Source organism: Heliangelus exortis, chromosome 23 (assembly GCF_036169615.1).
Source record: "Heliangelus exortis chromosome 23, bHelExo1.hap1, whole genome shotgun sequence".
Classification (NCBI taxonomy): domain Eukaryota; kingdom Metazoa; phylum Chordata; class Aves; order Apodiformes; family Trochilidae; genus Heliangelus; species Heliangelus exortis.
Window position 1 is genome coordinate 2,957,125 of NC_092444.1, and position 20,081 is coordinate 2,977,205.

Genomic DNA, 20,081 nt, shown 5'->3' on the forward strand with positions numbered 1-20,081 from the left:
TCTCTCCGAGCGAGGGGGGGACGGGGAGGAGGAACCCCGGGTGGGAGCTGCTCCTGCCTGACCCTGCTTCACTTCCCCCTCCGCGCAGGGTTGGAGACGCAGGTGGAGCCACCTCGAAGGTTGGATTTTGGGGGGGGGTCCTTATCCCTTTCTCCCCAGTAAGCTCAGAAAATCCAAGGACTGAAGGAGCTGGGAAGCGCAGGTGCAGCTCAGGGAGGGAGGAGAGATTGGGATGAGGATGCGGCTTTGACGGAGTGCCCGGGGGTGGGAGGTTTGGTGCATCCCTCTGATGTCTCCCGGCATCTCCTACTTCCCAAAAATCTTCTTCCTTCCCGGTTCATCCCCACCCGGGGATGGCAGTCGCTCGGGAGGGTTCGGCTGCGCGCTCGCAGTTTGCATGATCTTAGCACAAAAGAAAATAGATGTCAGCTAATGCCTGGTTATAAAGACATTTGTCACCCGGAGTTGGGGAGAAGTGAGGAACGGATGCGGAGGTGCGGGGTGTGGGAGAGAAACAGAACCGGAGGTGTGGGTTTTTTGGGTTGTTTTTTCTTTGTTTGTTTGGGGTTTTTTTAGTTTTGTTTTGTTTTAAGGCCAGAATATGAAAGTGCAATTGATGATGATATTTCTGGGGTGACGGTTTGGGACCAAGCCCTGCACTTGAGCTGTTGGATGGTTGAGGGAGGTTTGCATCTCCTTGGAGGGGCTGGGAAAGGAAGGAAAAAAAAAAGAGAGAGAAAAAAAAAAAAAAAAAAAAAAAGAAAAAGAAAAAGTAGGTGAGGAAAAGTAGAGGCAGCTTGAGGAAATTGAGAAGCTTATAGTCTTTGATCCTTGGATGCTTTTCCTTATCAGAAACATTTGTGGTGACACCGGTACAAAGGAAGTTCATCATATTACAGACTGCTCGGGCTGCTTGCAGGAATCACTGTCTATTAATTAGCAGGCGCTCTGTCTTGTGGGACATACTAGATCTGAGGCTACATATTACTTGCTTGGATGGCTCTGGGTTCTGTGATGAATTGTTGTAAAAAGGCCGCTGCTGTTTATAGGCTCTGCAGGGATAGCCAAGGCAGGGGGGGAGGCGGGGAGGACCCTCGACTCATTCATGAAATATATCTATATCTATCAATCTATAGCTGGAGATGGGGAGGGAGAGGGGAAGGAAGGGGGTCGCTCATTCATGAAGTCTGGAGCTGGGGAGACATCTTTGCTCATCCATTTTGTGTGAGGCTGCGGGCCCGGCCGGGCTGCGCGGCTCTGGGATTCCTGGAGCGTTTGGGGCTTGACACGAGGGAAAGCACTCTTTTAAAAAAAGAAAAATATAAAAATAATCACAAAAATAAAAGTCAAAAAGGTTAGCCAACTCTTCCTAAAGAGAGGGCGAAGGCGGTCGCGCTGAAAACGGAAGATTTCCCTTCCCCACCGAGGGATGCTCCCCTGGCACCTCCACCTGTTAGCGTCAAAAAAAGTCTTTTTTTAAAAAATTATTTCTTTTTTCGGGGGTGCGGGGCATTAAAAAATGAGGTTCAAGGAGCGGGCTGCCCTTCTTACGGCTGGTCAGCTCCGGCTGCCCTGCCCTGCCGGAGGGCGATGGATGTGGGGAGGGATGCCCCAGGGAAGGAGGGATGGATGCTCCAGAGCCCCGAGGGAGGTTTCGAGGGGGTGCTCAGCGGAGGCAGAGGAAGGGCAAAACTATTTTTACACCCGCTCTCCCCTTCAAGGCAGTTGCCCCCTGCCCCCGGGCTCGCTTTCTTTAGAAGAGGGAGGAAAAAAAAAAAACCTTCTTGGTTTTCACTTTTCTTGTGTCTTGTATTTCCTTGGGTTTTTTTTGGTTTTTTTTGTTTTTTTTCTGGTGCTAAAATTGGAAGGCAGCACTCTGCCTGACCCTGGGGAGCGGGGCTGAGGGCAGGGCGGCCGGCGGGGCTCCCTCCCTCCTGAGGTGCGGGCAGCTGGGGGACACAAACCCCCGGCAGCCTTCAGACTTCACTGCCTTCTTTGTCCCGAGCCCCTAAAGACTGCGGATCAAAGTGACCTGGTGGCATCTTTAAACGAAGGCGGAGGGAGGGAGGGAGGTGGTTGGGGTGGGGGCAAAGTCAGTTATGAAACTGCGGTCCCCAAACCTAGAGTAGGGAAGGGGTTGGGGGGGACGGAATGTCTTAAAAAAAAAAAAAAAAAAAAAAAAAAAAAAAAATTATGCTGTTTTTCGAAGGGAATTTCCACTCCTGCCATTTCCATTTGCGTCCAAATGTGGAATAGAAAGCAAAGTCCGGAGCGACCGCAATTCTGGAATTTATTTATTTATTTTCTCGTTCCCATTATGGAGACGAATTGATTTGCATTTTTATTGGGAATTAAAGGATAGGGAGGAAAGTTGACTCGACAAGATTGCTCAACGAGTAGCTGCATTTGAGCAACTCCCCTCCAAGTGGAGTTAAAAATACTCGGGTGTGATTTTTTTCGCCTTGCCTAAAGTTAGAAGAAAGGTCCTTTAAATCGTCCGTGAAACTTCCCACTTTTAAATAACTCCATAAAAATTATTATAGGTTTAAAAAAATCAGTATTTGCGAAAAACCAGTCCAAGTAGAGCCTCATCTTGAGCTTCAATGCAGAACCCCCGGCTGCATTATTTTGCTTTTTGAAATATATATTGCGTCTTGAAAAGGAGGGGGTGAAGGTACAAAGGACACTTCGATGTCGAGGGATATTCAGGGGACAGTCATGTTTAAATTCGCTGCATTTGTCTCCGGCACATTTGATTGCTGAAAAAAAGAAAGAAACACTGACATGAATAGGAATGGGGGCTGGGGGGGACGGGATTAATAGCCCCCAACCTTTGTATGGTGTAAATTATCCAAGAGGGCAGATAGCGGAGCTGCTGGTGATTTTAAAAGGACCGTATATATATTTACAGCCACGTATAGACGCGCGTATTTAGTAAAAAGCTGGAGTTCTCCAAAGGGATTGGTTATTTTTTTCCCGTGCAATAACTTAATTCTGTTTAAATTCTTTACCCACTTCTCGAGATGAATGTCTGTTTGATGCTAAATAGCAGCAAATTGAGCTATTTTAAGGTTGGTGGGGGGGTTGTTTATTGGGGGGGAAGGGAGATTGGGTGTTGGTGTTCTGTTTTTGGTTTTTTTTTTTGGGGGGGGGGGGGAAGTTCAATATTTGGTTTGTACCTTGCTGATTTGATTCTTTTTTCCTGGAGTTTTCCCCTTAATCTCCTTGCAGCCACAAACCCTCCCTTGTGCGTGTGGCTGAGTGTGCTCGCAGCGGGTAAACTGCAATTTCCATTCCTGAAACTCCAGCAAAGGGAGGAGAAAAAGTTTTTACAAACGTTGGGGTTTTTTTAAAGCAAACAAACAAAATAACCACCTTCCTGCCACCCCCTGCTCACTGGAGGGGGGATATGTAAAGAGGGAGACACGGTACGGCCTCAGATTAAGACGCATCTAAGGGAAGAGGGGATCCAAGTCACATCCGAGTGATTTTGGGGAGTGGAAATTATATATATATAAAATGTTAAAATCTCCATGCTTCCCAAGGAGAAATGCTCAGCGGTTAATAGTGCAGAGATGGACAATCTTCCCCGTTTCTGCTCGGCAAACCTCTGTCAAGGGAGAAAAATAGGGTGGTGGTTGTGATCAATCGCTAAAGAATAAAACTTCAGAGCAGAGAGTTGGTCGGGTTTAGAGTTCAGTTGCAAAGAGTCAAGTGTCCCCTGCGGAGAAAAAAAATATCCCCGCCCCCCCTCCGCTCCCTCCCCCCCCGTTGTCAGCACGGAAGCTTAAATACTGTAATTATTTTTTTTTTCCTACGAAACGGGGAAGGGGGAAAAGCGGAGCCGAAACCCCTTGTGCCCTCGCTCCTCTCCCGGCTGCTGTGACTTCGTGACTTTTCTCTCCGATTTTAAACTTTGCCCAGGCTGAATTTGATCTTTTTAACTCTTCTGCCACCTTCCCTCCTCTCCCTCCCCCCCCCCCCCCCCCTTCTTTTTCTGATGGTATTTTTTTCTCACTCTGTTTTCTTCCCTTAACCTCCTCTCTTTTTTTGTCCGCCTTTCATTTGAAGCGAGGCTTTACAGCTTGCTACACTTTCTAAGTGCATCAATAGCCACTTTAGAAATACAAACAACTTTTAAAGATAAAATAACCAAACCAGAATGGGACTTTCAATGGGGGAATAGTTGTTGTCCTTTACCATGGAGTGTGCAGCCGCCTCTGCCTAATCCAGCTTTCATTTTCACCGACAAATGCCAAGAATCTATATCTGTCTCCCAACCCCTCGGGAGCTTGATTACACTACAAAAGGCTGCCATTATCCGCAGGAGAAAACAGGGAGGGGACACGGGGGCTCGGGCCTCTGAGGATGAGGGCATCTCCAAACTATTGACTTAGTGGATGAAGTCAAGAGCAAACACGCTGAGATCTAAAGGGGGGGAAGGCTCTTGAAGGAGAGGCGGGGGTAGGGGGGATGCTCAGGGAAGGAGCGGAGGAAAAGCAGCAGCAGAAAGTCCTTGGAAGTAGTACGGAATGGGAAGGAGAGGGTCTGGGGGGGGGAATGAATCCAGCTGTGGAAAGGTTTTTCTCCCTCCCCACTTGAGAGCAGGTTATTCGATGAAAGCTCCTATTCATTCTCCCAACCCCGGTTTTATTTTTTCCTCCCCGCGTGTCTTCCTCTGTAGTGAGATTTATTTTTATTTAAGTGAGATCTTCTCTATTTTTCTAAGGGGAATTTTGGTCTTTCCTCCCGCTGAAATGAGGAAAAAATGAGGGAACCTCCCCAAACCACCCTTCTCGGGGACACACCGGCACGGTGCGGGGTCCCCACCCCGCCGGCCTGCGCATCCTCTCCGGGCTGGGCGCATCATCTCTCCCTCAGCTGCTGTTATCCCCAAAATAGTCTCCCCACAAACTTTTGGGGGGCACGGGGAACTCTCCCACTCCCTTAGCTTCAGCAGCACGGAGACGGGACAAAAAGCCCGGCGGCAGGACCCCAGTTTTCTCCCTAAACTGGGAATAAAACTGGGTCAAGGTCTCGGCTGCGTGTTTGGCGAAGGAGACAACGCTTGCTCCCCCGGCTCAGACCCGCTGGGAATTAGGGGTGGCGAGGGATGGAAAGGCAAAAAACCCAAAACAAAAAACAACCCACAAAACAAAACAAAACCCAAACCGACCCGCAGGGTCTGGCAGGGAGAAGTCACCCCACGCCGCTGCTTTTCAGGTTTAACTGGCTGCGTTTTGCATGACTGCCTCATTAGCCACTGCTGAGCAGGGATTTACGGTCCAGGCTCATCCCGGCCCGTCGTGGACAAAAGTTATTTCAACCCTATCTGTAATTTATCTGGGTCACCTAGGGAGAAATCCTCCGGGTACGGCGAGTCCTGGAAGCAATACCAAAGGAGTCCCACCGCCCTTAATTACTCTTTAATCAACCTAACGCAGTGGTCCCTTTAAAGAGCTGCTTTTGGTGCGAGAGTTGCGTTTAAGCATCTGCTTCCCGGCCGAGGCTGAGGAGCCAAAAACCTGCTCCAGCTTAAGGGATTTAAAGGTGTGGAGCGTGTGTTTCGGTCTGGGCCCTGCAAGCATCCCTTTTGCTGTAATCACCAAAGTATTAAACAAAGGCAGAGGGTGGTGGGGAGGTGGGAAGAACCTGGAGGATCCGATTTAAACTACAAAGGCACTAAAGGAGCCGAAATTCATCTCTTAAACGAAATTCATCTCTGCGGAGAGCGATGGGGAGAGCAGGCTGGGGTTGCAGCTCTCCCATCTCCGGGCTGGGTTATTTGTCCTTGCAATAAGCCCAGCCAGATAGATTATTTTAAGTTATTATAATTTACACACACCCCTCCACCCGCCCCTTTCACGATATTAAGAAAAATGCGGTGAACCTGACGGTTCGCAGCGGGTAGCTGACCCAGGTTTTCCCCGCCGAAATTTTGCTTTGCTTTGGGAAAAGTGCACAGCATCCCCCGGCTCTGCGGTCCTCCGGACAGTTCAGTGTCTGGCAGGGATAGAGCAGCTGTTGCGGGAGAGAATAAGTATTAGAAGAAAGAAAGAAGGAAAAAAGAAAAAAACCTAAAATCCCTGTAATCTTGGGACGTATATAATCTACGTCTCCCTGAATCCCAAAAGGCAGCGGGCCCGTCTCTGATTTATTTTTACGCTAGCCTAGTTTGCATCCCAAAGAAGTAAACTGCTATTTTTAACCACTGGTTTAAAGCTTAATTAAAAGCCCCTAAACTGATTGTTTTGAAAATTGATTTAGAGGAATTGCCCCAGGGCTGAGACGCTATCTAAGCCAAGTTGCAGTCCCAGAGCTCGCAGTGGTGTCTGAATCGTTAACCCCGAAGAGGCAGGAGTCGCCGGCTATAGATGACACATGGGCCAGCGGGGTCCCTACACCCTCTGGAAAGAAAGGTCCTTTGTTAGCCCTGGTTACTGGCTTGCTTGGGTGGATCTCCGCTGGTTTCCTGGAGTTACGAGGTTTAATTGAATTAAGGGAAGTTCTAAGATGCTTGTGACAGCGGGATGAGAGAACTCTTCCTTCCCTCTGCAGATCTTGGGGAGCGGAGCTCCTCCGGGGTGTGTGTGTGTATTTTTGGATTAGGGGAGGGTGGATGCAGGAGAGAAGGGCCGCTCCATCTCCAAAGGTGGGCTGTGTAGGGGAAGGGACAGGTTTTGTGGTGCTCAGACTCCTTTTTCCCAGCCATCTGCGCTTGGCAGAGCAGCAGAGATGCCGCCGAGCCACCGCTGCTGTAATTATCTTCAATTGCTTCCCCGGGAGAAGGGGCTTTACCTGCTTAAAAGGGGTGAAATGAAAGTTGGTTTGAAGGCTTGAAGAGGAGGGGGGGGGAAGGCGGAGGCGGTGGAGAGGGGGGGGGGGTGGAAAGTTGGGAAGGGAAGTGGTATTTCAGCCCCGTAATTAGATGTAAACAAGAATAGAGACGGGGCTCCATGGTCAGACAACTTGATTGTTAAGGGATTAACACCTAAGTAAACCAATAAAGGCTTCGCGTTGCTGGTGAGAGGGCTGCGGGCCAGGCAGGGGCTGTGTAAGACTATCAAGGCCTTAATGGGCTCCCCCCCGGCAGAGCCAGGGCAGCATATTAATAAACCCCCGAGAAAACGGCAATTTATTCTCGGCCTGGACACGTGTGGGGCCACCCCAGCAATATTTGGAGCTGGGTTTTTCAGGATCTTGGCAAAGGTTTTGAGTTGTTAGCGCTGTTTTTGGTGCCTGGGAAGTGAGGGGACATTCCGTTCTCTGCTTCGGGATGATTTAAAGTAGGAACCCAGCATTACTCGTCATTAATCCACACCCATCATTAATGAACACCCACCGCCCTATTTATTAGGGCAATAAATGAGTTAGAAGGGGGTCTCCTACACGGGAGCACTCCCGTGTTTCACCACCTCCACACGTGTAAGCAGGACGGTTTCTTAAGTACCATGGGAACTGCAGGTTCCTTCAATCCTTTAGTTTCTCCATCCCTTCTTAATACTAGCTTAAAACACACACACACAAAAAAAAAAAAATTAAAAAAAACCCCTCAGAGCCAGCTCGAGCAAAACCCTCCTGGGCGTAGCTCTCCAGGTTTGCCTCCAACTGGGCTTTTGTGGTCGCTTCTTTTCCTCCCATCTCGCCCTCAGATGGTATTTTCTCCTCCCCTCCCGCCTTGGCCAGACTTTGGGTGGATGGAGGAGTTTAACCTTTGGAAAGAGAAATAAAAAGAAAGAAAATCAGGCTCGACTTAAGTGATGTGGTGGTACCTGTAAGCCTGATTTCCATGGCTTTCTGCCGGCGCGGATTTGGGATTGAGAGGTACCTGAAAGGCTCAAACTGAGTTCAATAACTTGGGTCTGTTTTGTTTTCCTCCATCTCCCCAGCTTCCAGTGGTCTCTTTACTCTGCTGGCAAGGCTAATATCGGAGCACTCTAGGGTGTGGGTATTTCTTCCTCCTGATTGCAAATAACCGAAAGATTAGCACCAGCAGCTGTTTGGAATTGGAACAATGGAGAGACCTAGGAAGTGGAGAAATTGAAAAAGGAGAACCCCCCTCCTAATCACCCAGCTCAAAGTTCACCAAGTCAGACTGCATGACTTAACGTGACCTCCACCTCGGCTTCACAGGGCTGTTTGCTTATATGAAGGTTAAGGGGGAGGCAGAAAGAGAGAGGGAAAAGGGGGTGGGATAGCGGGGCGTTTAATGAAATTTCCTATAGAAACTGGAGGTAATTGCGTGGCTGGACGATCCCCTTTGGCTGTCGCCTGCTCTCGTTCCTTGTTCTATAGGGCTGGTTTGGGGGGTTCCCAACTCTTCCCCACCTCTCTGTCATCTTCAAGGGATACCCTCGAGGTTCCCCGGGGTGCGGGGTTAACCTCCATCCCGGGCGAACCGGGGACGAGCTGCTCTCCCCGGGCAGCGCTAACCCCGGCTCGCCGCATCCCGGGCGTGAGGATCGGCCGTGAGGTCCCCGCTGTGGGGCAGGAGAGGGGGTCCCTGCTGTGGGGCAGGGGGCTCGGGTTCACACAGCAGCCCGGCCCTGCGCTGGCTGGTGAAGTGTGAGAGCGGCTGAGCTGTCAGAAGGGGTTTGAATGGGATCTCCTAATGGATTTGACTCGGAAATCTCGACTTGACCAGTTTTTTCCTCTTTAAAACAAACTCATTAAACTTGTCAACACTCATTAGGACTTTAAAACGCTGAACTGGAGTCACTGGGGAGAGAGGTTGGTGGGGGGCTGCCTCGGGAAGGAGAGGTGGGGAGGGGGGCAGCCGAGCATCGCCTCCGCGCTGGGCTGCAGCCGGGCTCCCCTCGGCTTTGCGGGGCGGGAGAAAGGGGCTGCCAGGAAAATAAACGCCTTAAAAGAGAAATCAAGGGAGGAGAGAGGGAACCGGCACGGGGAAAGGGCTGTGCCTGTAGAAATAGGGGCATCTCCGCACCCCCCCGCCTCCGGGCTATGCTACAAAGGAGGCGCCGGGGAAGGGGAGGGCACGGCGAGCTGCCGGAGGGGCCGGGCCGGGCCAGCGACTTCGTTTTGGGGATATTACCTTTGATTTGAGAACTTGAGAGGGTGGTGTGTGTGTATATATATCTACTGGGTTATGATTTCTGCAATTGTCGGGGGAAGGAGGAATGGGGGGAAACGGAGGGGGAAAGGTTAGAGCCAGCTTTCAGCCCTAAATCCCCTGGAAATGAGCCTGGTCTCCGAAATTCCTTCCCAATCCCCCTACCCAAAATATTTTGAGAGCTGTAAAATTAGTCGGAGATCGTCTTAATTCTGTCGTCAGGACGAACATTGCTCGGGGTGGGAGCGCAATTAAATGTTGCTCATTTCTCCGTCTCTTTTGAACAGAGGTTTTGTTTAGGGTTGATTCAGATTTTTTTTTTTTTTTTTTTTTTTTTTTTTTTTTGTGCTTTTTCTGATGCTTTTCAAGCCTCGGTTTCCCTTCTAGGGCGAAAAAAAAAAAAAAAAAAGAAGGGTAAAAAAAAAAAACAACAACCCACCCCCACCCCTATTAAAAAAAAAAAAAAAAACCTTCGAGACCTTCTGTTATTCCCCCCTCTGAGAATGAGAACATCAGCTATTCAAGCGTATTGATGAACTCCCCCAAAAAGTTTATTAAGAGAAGCGAAAACAAAAGGACTAAAGGCCGCAGGCAACTGGACAGACAGTTTATAAACTAAGGTCCCATTGTCCCCCCGAGGCAGATGCATGAATACCTCTGAATGGGTCCCTTTGGAGTGACAAGATCAAGCCAGACAACAGCATGTTAAAAGGAAGGAGCGCTGTTTCTCTTTCTCCAGCCCAAAGATCTGCTCCCCCTACTCCTCCTGCATTAATGTACATCTGCAGGGGGAAGAATAAATAGCTCCTTAGGATCTGCGGCCTTCGGGGTTTTTATTCTTCCACCCCCAGCACTGGCTCTTTGCACCATATGCTGCAGATCAGCCCTTTTCTCCGCAGCCTCCAGCCAGCCAGTCGCCTAAAATGATCCCCAGCAATCGCAAACTTTCTTCCCCCCCTCTCTTTCTCCCTCTCTCCTCCTCTTTCCCCCTGCTGCTGTTAAAATCGCGATTTACAGCCTGCTTGTCTAGGAGTTCCCTCGTGGTCAATTAGGTTTGCACAGAGCAATTTAACTAATAGGCTTTGATGGATTTATTTTATTCTATGTATTTTTTTTTTTTTCCCCCTTTTCCCCGGGATATCACCAGCCTTGCACTGTCAGGATGCAGTGGCAGGGAGAAACATCCTGAGGAGAGGGGCTGGGGATGGTGAGCCTGGCAATGAGTGCTTGGAAAAGTCCCCAAATTAATGCCTAAACTTGCTGCTGTGGGTCACATCACTGCCAGCACCTGCTCCCAGGTCCAGACTCTGTCATGGCTGGAGGGAAACAGGGCCGAGCAGCATTTGAGTAATAATTTGGATAATAATTTGGGAGCTTCAGTTTCTCCCATAAAATCACAATGAACTGTGTGAGTGCTCTGTTTTCCCCCCCCCCTCCCTTCCAGACATTTTCCACCTTCTGTACAGTTAATCCAGAAAAGTTTTAAAAAGCTTTGGAAGGGGGGAGGAGATATTAATGTGTGTTTGCAGTTGGTAGCGTTTTAGTTTTATGATCTCAAGGTATTTTTTTGTCTGGACAGTGGGAGAAAAATAGGGAAATAGTGAGTTTCTCATCTCTTTGGCTCTTAAAATAAGTTCTAGAGGCACAGAGTGTAACACATAGCCCAGACAGGGTGTAAACCTGTACAGAAAGATTTTCCAGCCCCCCCAGATGTTTTGGTTCTTGCCTTTACATCCCAACCCTGGGTGTTTGCAGGTCCCCTTCATCCCTGCTGTCACATTGAGGGGATCCTTCTGAAGAGGTAGCATCTCAGCCCAGCTGCTGCAGCAGCTGCAAGGGCGTTTTGGGGGCTGCTAAGTTGCATGATGGATCGGTGTAAAGGGTCTCTGGTGCTTGCAGAGACTGTTTGCACTCTGCTTAACAAGAGACAGCTCTGAGCGCTGGGTTGGGAGGTCAAGCGATGATAATAATAATAAAATTATCCCCCTTTCCCCAGCCTCACCTTCCCCTCTGCAGCGGAAGAGTTGCTATTTCATGGCTGGCTAAAGCCAAACTTCCCTCAAGGGGGTTATGTGACTTATAACCCTCCTAACCTGTACTTGGTGCTTTCCAAAGGAGAAGTGTTCCTGGAGAGGTGACCTGAGTGGAGATGGAGCCATAAGGGCAAAACCAATCTATTAAAAAAAAATGAAACAATAATAATAATACTACAAAAAAGGCAACAGGGAGAATAAGAAACATTGAGCAAAAGAAAAAAAAACAATCATCCAACCAAAGCAGAAGTGTTTCCCAGGTAAGGAAGTATCTGCTTAATTAGCTAGGGCAATGGTTTGCAGGAGCCTGGTGTGTGGGTTTGGTGACATTCCTGCCATTTAACCCTTTACACACCCCAGGAAGACTTCAGCATCCCCATTTTCAGCCGTGGCACAGTGGGATGATGCTTTCCTCCAAGAGATGCAATGAGAGCATCCTATTGCCCCAGGCCAGCTCCCTCTCTCCAGGATATATCTCTGTGTGTGCTGAATCCCAAGCCCTGTTTGCAGGGATTGCTTTCAGGGAATCATGACAATTTGGTCAATTAATTAGGCCTCTGAGCCTTCAAGCAAATACATCCATGTTTGATTTTATTCATGGACTGATAGAGGGGCCCAGGTTTTTTTCAGGACCTTTTGCAGCCCCTCAAGTGCTGGGGTATTTTTTATTATTTCCTTTTGGGGTTTCCATAAGGTACATTTGCCTGAAAGCATCACAAGTGGGTCCACGGAAAGGAAAAAAAGAAACAGATGAGGACCCGATGTAAAGAAAGACCAACAGATTTTTGGGTCATTCCTGTTCCCATAGTGGCTCCCTGAGGCATTCCATGGGCAAAAAAAAGGAACGGGAAAACACAAACTCATAATCAAAGCAAGGAGCCAGTTAACCAGGCCAATACCCACAGTCCCCAAGTCCCATTTAGCTGTTCACAGGATTATCACTTGTTGCCAATTCAAACCCAGCAGGTGTTGTCAGCTATTTATGATCACTGTCATTTATACAGTGCCACTGGTGTGCCTGGTGCTCAGTAGCCACGCAGAGATGAGAGCCAACCTCTTCCCTTGAGAAGACACCAAACTAAATCAGACTTCACACAGCAGCAGACGTCCAGGCACAGCATATGGGCACGAGGGGAAAAAGAGAGGTTCAAATCCACAAAGATTGTGCAATCTTCTGGCCTTACATCCTGCACCCATTGGCTTGGTGGTTCCTGTTTCATAGAAAAAGGAAGAGAAATAGATGTGTGTGTCTGCACAGGGAGGGACTGGGGTAGGGCATCATGCCTTGTTTTGGGGTTGGGATGGATGAATTTTGTTTGCTTTGTAGGCTGGGACTGAGATTAGCAGCTGTTGTGTTTGGGGGTGTAGGGATGCACAGCCAGAGCCAGCCTGTGGCAGAGAAAGGAGCTGGGGGATAAAGGAAGTGAAGCTCAGGTTCACATGGTGTATCAGCAGCAAAGCCCAGACTGGAACCTTGTGTAAAAATGACTAAAGCAGAGTCCCTGCCACAGGCTTTTTTCCTTCAAAACCTGGTGGTTTTAGGCAGGAAAATTCCCGTGGTACCTACATGACTTCTACCCAAGATTGAATATGGGGCTTTTTTTCCTTTTTTTTTTTTTTTTTTTTTTAAAAAAAAAAATTCTTTCAAGGCAAATCAGCTCACAGAGCAAACAAGTAGATGTTCCTTGGAAATAAAACACATTTCCAGCTTTGGCCTGCAAAGGCTTAGGTTTGTGGGCGACTTGATCCAAATGAGTCAGCCCATCCCATGTCTGTGAGAGGATTCCCTGTGTAAGCAAAATTGACCAATAAGACATTTATAAGGATTGGGGCAGGCACCAGTAAGAAGCATTTCCCAGCTGAGGGAGGCTGCACGGGAAAAGAAACCAGCTCTGCAAAACTTCAACAGCCTCCTCCTGTCTTAGGCTTGGAAAACAAGAGTCATGAACTGAGGAACTGGTCTCTACTTAGCTGGCAATGGTATAAAATGCAAAGTGACCCCCCATGGTTGTTTGAAGAAGGCTGGACCCTGCTGTAAAGCTCCATAAACCGGGCTCCCCCCTGCCAGCTCTTTTCCCCCATTGCCTCCTCTCTGGCATGTTTTAAATGATTTTGGATTTTAATGCAGGGCCCGGAGCTCATTCCTAAGTATTTATAGCATCAAACAAGAGGCTGCTGCCCCCAGCTGGGTTCCTTGAACTTAGAAGCAAAGCTCTGCTCAGTATTACCTTAATTAATTAACTAAAGAGACAATGGCTTTTGAGGTCTCACCTCTGTTTCCAAGGAGGGGGTCTTTTGACACAGCCCTGCCATAAACTAATTCCGAGTTCCAGCAAGAAGTCATAGGGGGAAGAGTTAAGTGACTCTATTTACTTGTTTACCAAGACAATTTATGTCATATTTGTTTTTCCCCACCTTCTGTCTGCAGCACTGAAAACTCTGTTGGGGGTACAGGGGGAAAGAGGAGGAGGAGAGAGTATTATTTGCTTTAACCACCAAAATCAAAGCATATTCCCATCTGAAAAATACCACTTCATAGCTTTTGGTATCTTCTTTTTTAATTTTAATTTACAAAAAGTTTTTGAAGCTTTCCAGGTTCAATATAACAAATCTGAGCTTTGATGCTTTAAAAATGCCATAAAGAGCTACAGGCAATATCACAGTTAACCAAAAATATATATTTCAAGGCTCCTTTGAGCACTTGTATCTCTTCTGAATGTTGTGGGTGGTTTTTGTTGGTTTTTTTTTTTTTTCATTTGCAAGCTAGCAAGCTCTGAGGTTTATTCCACTCAAGTAACAGGCATTTTGTATTTTCTAGAAGCAAGAAAAATGTTGTAAAAGGTGACAATGAAATGTGACCAACTGAGAAATCTATATGGGAGCACATATGTCATTGTTATGGGTTTTGAGTCACCATACCCCAGCAGAAGGGCAATATGATGGGTATTTTTATAGGTAAGGAAATGAAAGCACAGGCTGGATAGCTATGGCACTTTGTGTCCCACCAGGAGCTCAGGATTAAAGAAGGAACTGAACGTGTGTCTCGTGGGATTCCTCTTTCCAGCACAGCCTCCTCCATCCCCACACAGCTCTGTGCTGAGGCTCAACACACTCATTGGGTCGGGTTCTTAAATAATACAAAAAGGCTTCACCTCACGGAGTCCTGTAAATGGAGTAGATCACTCACTGTGGATTTGAGGAGGGGCTTTTGGTATTCGGGGTCTGTGATCCACAAGCATCTCCTGTTTTTTAATACTCTTCTAGGAGCAGCATTTGGATTATCTGGCAAATGATCCTCCTCTCAGCCCAGTTGTGTTGCTAAGAATTGTCCATGCTGATACCACTGAGGAATCTCCTGAGGAGCAATCTAGAAAAATGTTCCTGACGTGCCAGGAAAATGGGATGTTTCACAGGAGATTCCTCATTTGGATCAGAGAAGGGATCAGTTGCCCCTCCTCCCCCTGTATCCATACATTTTTGGTCTGGGTTTCATTGCTCAGAACTTAGGTTGGTGCATGCAAAATACGTTTGTGTGTAGTTCAGAGCTCTGGGGCACAGGAAAACGTGATCACTCATAACCGCATCTCCCAATTTAAGGCATGCAGTTTTGGAGGCCTCGGCTGAGCCACTGAAAATTTGCTCCTTATTGTCTCACATCCCAAATCTGCAATTACTTATGTCTGTATTTAACTTTATACATGTGAGTAGCCTCACGGTATGAAACACAGACTCTACCACCTCCTATAAAAGTGAATGGCTGAAAAAGGGGTTGTTAGCTCTGGGAGCAGTGAGCATACCCCGGGGTGCAGGATCTCCTGGTACACTCATGGTAGCAGAGTTACACTGATTGTAGCTCCACAGCACCGTAACTCACACACAAGGTTTAAGGGAGTGAATCTGATATACCTACTTTAGATTGCATCAAATGAGGAACTTCACCTGTTAACTCTAGATATTGATTTTTTTAACAAATCTGATTTTTATTCCAGCACCACCAGGTTAGTCAGCCTGCAGCATGCAACCTGGCCTTGTATGTGCTGTGCCTCTTGTCTAAAGCATTTGGAACAGAACCATAGCTCTGAAGACCTAAAATCTGGCTCTGACACTGGATTGCTTTGCTCACCAAGCAGTTTTATGTCTCTGTGGTTTCTGTCTCCACCTCTGCCTCATCCAACCCTGGGAGTGTCTTACTGTACAGTTACTTAGTGCCCAGAGTAATGGGGAATCAAAGCGACCAAGCTGGTCTCATTCTTGCAGTAATAACACACATCACTGCTCCTCTGGTTTAACTAAACCTCTCCTGAAACTGGAGGATGTCTAAGAAACATCCAAGTGCTGCAAGAGCTGCTGTTAATAATTCAGGAGGTGAATGTGAACCAGCTCTGGCTTAGCACTTCACAGTGTCTCAGAAAGAGTGAAGATGCTGTACCTGCCAAGGTTCTAACAATTATCACTACCTGGTAGACTGAAGGCTGTTGACATTTCAGAGTTTGTCTCATGGACAGCTGCCCTGTTGTAGTCACTCCTTTTGCTCACTGTATGAGCTACACGTCAGCCAGGACCCTCAAATGATCTCTTGCTACAGCTGGCGTGAATTGTGAAGTGGCATTGGTCCTGTTTCATGATTCTCACACACCGTGGTGAGAAGTGCTGCACTTCTGCTAATGCCAAAGGGTGATAGCAAGGGACACACTCGGGCTGTCAGTGATCTGGGAGGCTTGGCTGGCTTTGATTCCAGCCTTCCCTCCAGTTGCCTGCACGTTCTTGCTGTTCAAGCCTCTGATCATTGCAGGGGGCTTGGATGGTTGGGCAAGACTGTCTACTTGAAACAATTAGAACAAAAAGTGACGCTGGTGGAAATGGTGTCACTTTGTCCCTCCTCTCTCCAGGAACCACAAGCCTCGATTAGAGTTGTGTGACTTCGCAGTTTCCATTTCCTCACTTCTCAGTCACAACAGAGCAAGTGACAGCAATTTCTTTCCTGTGTCTTTGACTCCTTCTCTTGGTTATGAGCAGGGCTGACCTGCTCCATGACAACAGGCAGCTTAGAGCTCATGCTCCACATTACAAGGGCTACAAAATTATAATTGCTCAGCCCTCTGTGTTTGGGAGTCTGATTTCCCCGGGGGCTCACCTGAGACTGACCTGCTTGGTGCACATAGGATTTCAGTCTGGACTCGAGCCAGGGACCCGAGGGATCGAGCAGCCCACTGCTAGGAGAGGGTAGAAAGGATGTCTTGTTTATTGGTGAAGCCACCTGGCTCCCTTTACCCAGGCGGCACTGCTTCTGATGTGCCCTTCAGAGGGGCGAGAGGGTGAGGGGGACTGGAAACACTTCAGAAATGTAAATGCCGTCCATTTGTTTATAATTTTATACCCCAACATGTAACCTGAACCTGATGGAGTCAATAAAGAATTAAACCTCTGCATGTTTCCTACCTCAAAAATACTGGAGCTAATCCAGGGCTCTTGAAGGCACATTATTCCAAAGAGCTGAAAGGAAAAGAAAAAAAAAAAAAAGCTTGACTTTTTTTTTTTTATTTTTTTTTTTTCTGAAAGTTTTGAAAGAGTGCCCCTACTTGTTCTCCAACATCAATGGGCAAGCAGTGCATTTCAGGGAGCATGGCCAGCTAGCTGCGAAGCCAGCTCCACGATGTACAAATAATTACATTTGTTCAGAGGAGTTTTGAAAATAATTCCAAGGGAATACAATTTCTCAGTCTTAGAAGAAGTCACAGTGAGGACTTTTCATTTTCCATTTTTTTTTTTTTTTTCAGGGAGAAGCATTTTCTGCTCACAAAATAAGTTTAACACCTTGGGATGAGTTTGGTTGCTGCAGTTATGCAGTTTGGGTTGTTAAACAAGCTGTGAATGTATTTTGCCATTAGCACTTCTGCACAGTTGAATTTTGTTTAGTTTGTTTTATTTCTTTTTTCAATCTTTTTTTTTTTTTAAATGTCAGGTATAATCAGCTTTCATAGGGTAAAACTGACATAGCTGTAAATTTAGTATCTAGATTTTGCATGCCACAAATAGAAGGGTCATGTGGAGACAGAGGTGGTGATTTGGCTGATTAAATAAAAAACAGAGAACATCTTGGACTGTGATGCTGCTCTGTCCATCTCTCCTACTTCAATATTCTCTAGTGTTTGTTCATAAGCAGCTCAAGCCAGTGGCAAGTGGTTATTTCAAGGGATTGCAAATGTGTAATTTCTCTTTCCTCTTCTGGAGGAGTTTACACTGGGAAGAAAATGCACCAACAAAACCCTATGCTCAGGCTATGAGATTTTAGTGCAAAGATTGTGCTTTTGTTTAGGATTTGTGTAACTCCTGGTTCATGGGGCAAAGCGTGAGGGAAAGGACACTATCTGGGATATAAAATATATATTTATTTTGTACAGTAGAACTACAGCTGTGGGACTGTAAGCCTATTGCATATATAAAGGACTGTAAACCTGAGCTACCACCAAGTGAGATTTTTCCATATGGGCTATACATGATCAAAGCATGTGTATAATGTAATTGATGATGGCTAATGAGATAGATCTGGGAGCAGGGAATTAGCAGCCTGATTGCTCCTGCCCCACATTACCCACCATGGGACAGTGGGGCAAAGCCATCAAAAGAGAAGCAGTTGCCAGAGACTTTTTTGGGGGCACTGCAGCAAAAAGGTGGCCCCAAGGAAACCAAAATCTAACCTCTGGTCCTAGCAGGGCTCTGGAAGCTTTGAGCAGAAGCTGAGTCACTCTGTGGCCACTAGAAACCAGAGGAGCTCTAATAAGGCAGGGACAACACACTGCTCCATGTGTGTCCCTCCTTGGCACTGAATTATGCTTCTGGTTGGAGATCCAGAGGCTCCATGTGGAACAGAGGAAATCTGTCTCTGAATTGCTGGACAGCAGGGAATGTCCCCTTCCCCTGTCCCAGTGCCACTGGTCCTCACAGCTCCTTCCAGTCCCCTGCTCTGCCCAGCCAGCTGAAAGGCTGTCAGCTTCCCAGAGATGTTTATCCACTCATGCCCTATCCTATGGATCTAGAGTTAGGGAGAGAGTGAGCCCACTGCACCCATTTTTGAGGGGCCAGCCCTGCCCCCCTAGTAACATGCCTCTCAGAGCAGTAAGGGTGTTTTGGTTGTGGGGTTGGTTTTAGGGTTTTTTTTTTTTTTGGCTAACTTTATCAGTGCCTGAGCACGCCTTGAAGTGTCAGCTTGACATAATATGTAACAGTAATTAAGAAATAAGCCTCTTGCCCGGTTTCACAGCAATCATTTAGCTAAGTAACTACCATGGTCCAGTGCCTCAAAAATCACCATTAGCCCACGCCACTTATGGCCATAAAATTTCTTGTTTTCTGCTTTTCATCGGACTCACCCTGGAATCTTCGTTTTGCTTTATTTATACATTTGCACTCAAACAATGGCAATAAACCCATTCCCAGAGTGTTGCAAATCAGAAATTTGTCCACATTTTTTCCACCACCTTCCTGGGTGAAGCTGCCTTTTGCTTGGGAACGGCGGTGGCTGCAGGCAGCTGGGAGCAGAGAGGGGGGGAGCAGGGTGTCGCTTGGAGATTGATCGGTGCTGTTGGAAGTCGCTGGGATGGGGCAGAGAGGGGGAGCCGGAGGAATTTGGCATGAAAAGGCAGTTTGTGGTGACAGGAGTTTCTTTTGAAAGACCTGATTGAATCAGACCTGAGGCGGGAAGAAACGGCTGTTGCCTTCATTGAGTTTTTGCTAACTTTTCCCCCCTCCTACCATCAAGGTTTTTGGTTGAGGCTTTTTGGCTTTGTTCTGTTTTAACGTGTCCTGTACTGTTTAAGCTGGAAGAAATAACCACGAGGTCCTGCCTCTAAAGTGAAAAAAAAGAAAAAAAAAAGAAAAAGAAAAAGATCAAGGACATCTCACTCAGTTTCTAGCAGCCTGAGAGCCATATTTTTAACCATTCTAAACCAGTGGACTGCTAATTTCAAGAGAGCCTGCGATTTTTAAACCCGTTCTCTGGTAGGCACTTACCCTCCGTAAATTACAATTAAAGCTCTTTGCAGACAACTCAACGAACCAGATCAGGATGCTGTGACATGAACTGAGTTGTCTTAGCTGGTACAATTTATTGGGAAAGCTGCCTGTCTGGTCTTATTACCAGGATGTCAGCAAACGGCCTTCCCCTGGGGACTGTGCTATGATCCAATCTTGCAAGCACAGACACTAAACAGTTTGTCTTTAATTAAATCAAAGCCTATGATGCTCTGAACCCCATTTTTCTCTATATCAGGCTTGTCCCTTCACCACCACACCTCCTGCGGGCTGTTTTGCTGGGTGGCTGACTTAGAGAGTAATGACTGCTCACTCAAGCAAGCGCCAGCTGGCATTATGGAGATTTACCCCCAGTGACATCTGAATTGAGCTTTGAGTAAATGCCCTCGTATTCAGTCCACTCAACTTCAGAGGGAGTTTTGTCTGAATCAAAAGAAATAGGGACAGTGGGGAAAAAAAAAAAAAAAAAGAAAAAAAAAAAAAAAAGAAAGATTTTAGGACTTAGCAGTTAGTGAAGTCGGGCTGCCCGGATTTCCCTCTCTTGTGGCATTTGGACACTACAGAAAGCACTGGGACTTAAACTGAACTATCGAGTTTTGAAGGAAAAATTCCTTCTGGCAAGAACAGCCTTGTGCTGAGTGACACGTGCAGGAGATGACCTACTAAGTATTTTTTTTTCCCCCCTTGCTATTGAGTTTCTTCCTCCCTGGCTTCTTGGTTGTTTAAAGTTATTCAGCTAAAATCCATCTTCTTCTCAATACCTCATGCAAGCGTCTTCAGGGAGACATCAAAATCCTGCTCTTTCTGCATAAGGGCCTGTGTAATCTACCCCGATTATAGCTGCCTGTGCTCGCTGCCTGCACCCTCTCTCTCCTTTCTTTCACACTTTGCAAACCATTTCCCTAAAGTACCTTTCCCCAAAACCTCTTCCCACCCTGTTCCTCTAC

The 20,081-nt window shown here is 47.2% G+C and overlaps 1 protein-coding gene and 2 long non-coding RNA genes across 6 annotated transcripts in view; 1 reads left to right on the forward strand and 2 right to left on the reverse strand.

Annotated features, from left to right (window-relative positions):
- The window catches only part of PAX7 (paired box 7), a 101,389-nt gene that overhangs the window by 11,345 nt on the left and 69,963 nt on the right, over window positions 1-20,081 (forward strand). The gene's annotated exons all lie outside the window — the stretch shown is intronic.
- On the reverse strand, window positions 7,541-12,659 carry LOC139806716 (uncharacterized). Its single transcript, XR_011730332.1, has 3 exons — window positions 11,073-12,659; window positions 9,726-9,852; window positions 7,541-7,961 (listed from the first exon to the last, which is right to left on the reverse strand). It is a non-coding gene; the product is annotated as an uncharacterized lncRNA (long non-coding RNA).
- Window positions 13,640-20,034, reverse strand: LOC139806715 (uncharacterized). The gene is made up of 3 exons (XR_011730331.1): window positions 19,114-20,034; window positions 16,543-16,596; window positions 13,640-16,316 (listed from the first exon to the last, which is right to left on the reverse strand). It is a non-coding gene; the product is annotated as an uncharacterized lncRNA (long non-coding RNA).